A 2494-nucleotide genomic window follows, 5' to 3' on the forward strand; every position below is an offset into this window, starting at 1 on the left:
GACAGCTCCTATTGTGCCCTTCACATCCTGCGGAGCAGCACCTTGCATCTGATCAAGCTTCCTCAGGATCCTAAACATGAGCTGTAGAGTAAAGATGTAAAAATATGTACACTAATTTGTGCCAAAGCAAAGTGAAAAAAAATCTTCTCACCCTAAAACAATCCATGGATAAGTCCTCTTCTCTTTCTTCTTTCTCAGTGGTTAAACCATCTTCATTAATTGGGCTTCCCTTCTTCCTGTTGACTCTTGGTAGGAACTGGCTAAGTTTACATTTCCAAGCTGCTTCCAGCTGAATGCCATCCCCCTCCCATCTCTACTGCCTAGTTAGGATGCCTCATCAGCCTGCAATCCGTAGAGGTCCTAACATAGACTGCTGTCCTAAGTCAGGCAACATGCTCTCTCCCTCTCATCCTGATTACAGAAGATTTAAGGATTAAGAGAAAGAAACAGACAACAGCCAACCTTGCTCCCCTTACAGTCCGTTGAACTCGTCGGCTCACTCGTTCTCCTCTCTCTCTCTCTCACTTCCCTCCTCAGATCTCTCTCTCTCTGAATCTGTCCATCCACAGCTCTCTGCTGCCCGTCTGTTGTGTCAGAGAAAACCTCTCTTAACTGTCCAAATAAGTGCTGTGACTGAATCATGGAGGCTATGGATCCTAAATCTGCTGTGCTGCTGAGGACCCCCTGCCTGAATAATTTCAGTGTGTCTGTGTGATTGGAGACAGCCTCTCGGGCCTGTCTTCTCATGGAAATCCATTTGCTGGGACCACAAACTGGCCCTGCGGTTACTTTAAGCCAGGCTTGCTCATAATTATTCCCATGACAGGGATGACACACAGACATGCATGGAAACACATGAACATTCTGTGATGCATGCAAACAAATGCTTAAATATAAGACACCTTCACACGAACACCTGCCATCAAAGTTTGAAGTAACTAATTTGCAAAATGTGCATGCTTATGGCATTTAAAAAAACAGTAAAACATATGTTCATTATCTGCTGTTTCAGAGTCCACATTTTTATTTCATTGTTTTCTTAACCTGGTTTATCAGGTAACGTTGTGTCAACAAATATATCACTAGTTCGAATCTTATATTATTATAAGAAACCAGATTAAGACACTTTAATTTCATTTTTGTACTAGTTTCACATTGGTTCGAGCACTCTGTTTGAACTGTAACCACATCCCTTTTTGTTTTATGGTCAAATCCCAATATGTGGACAGGAATATTGCGTCAACAGGTTTATTCATAGAATCACAGACTCAATAACGTGGCATTAAAAGGTGCGTGTAATAGATTAACCCTGATAGTGAATTGGAGTAGGACCAATTTGTGATTGGTCCTACTTTGTGCATGTGAATGAAGCTTGCCTTATGCAACAATTCCTCTCTGTTGGTGAGATGCACTGTCCTCTTCTGACCAAACTGGGTAATGCAGTGTGGGACATGAGCCCTGTTTATGTAGTTCATCAAAATGTTTATCAAATGAATCCTCACTGAAGGTTTCAGCTGCTGTCTAATCACCTCCAAATATATCCACCAGCTTACAACAAGGCCCATCTTGTTTGCTCTGAATCCACATGTTGCACATTGCACTTTGAGAATGAAGAAGGCAATTACTTCATGCCAGCACTGGTACTGAGCAAGATTATTTCAATTTCAGATCTCTCAAATAGTGGCTCATTGAAAAGGGTTTTGATCCTGAGAATTATAGTTGCTGATCTGCTCTGAAGAGTTAACTAACAGAGACATGTTGTTAATACCAGCAGTCTGAAGCAGACACACGTCCAATGACATAATCTCACTAAATCCCATCAAATGCCTCAACCAATTACTTATTGGAAGTTGCCTCTTCGGCTGTGAATCAGCACATCAGACCTATAGCATCACACTAACCTGATCTATTACTCAAAAGATGCTATGTTTAGACCCAAGAGTCTGAGGTGTGACATGACATTTTACTGATATGAAACTCAGGAAGAGGAAGAAAGGGCATGCTTGGGGGTGAGGATTTATAGCTTGTGAAAGGTCAAAACTGAAATTAAGTTGATAAATGTGGAGGAAAGGGAGTGGTGTGTGTGTTTTCAGTGTTTTCCTTTATCCTGTTAGATATAGTACAATAATGATCAAACAGCTTTACCAGACGAGGACAGCACACTTAAACAGCAGCAGTTTGTGTTTATCGCAAAAGAAAATCCAACAGATTTCTACAAATGATGACTAATCTGATGAGTTTAAGAACATTTTGTTCTGATTCCTACCTCCTGATATACTAACACTTTCCTTTTAGGGTCAGAGTTATTTTCCTCCTATTCCACACGAATTCCACATAGAGTCATTCACTCATCACTGCAAAAGGCTGTCCAACTTCTCCCCAGACACCAGAGTACCCAGCAGAGGTTAGTGGTTGAGCAATAGAACTTGGAAAGAGGCTTGGGAAGCAATTAACTAAGTTTAGCCAGCTTAGTGACCGATTCTAAAGACAGCCA

This window comes from Taurulus bubalis (genome assembly GCF_910589615.1).
Source record: "Taurulus bubalis genome assembly, chromosome: 11".
Classification (NCBI taxonomy): Eukaryota; Metazoa; Chordata; class Actinopteri; order Perciformes; family Cottidae; genus Taurulus; species Taurulus bubalis.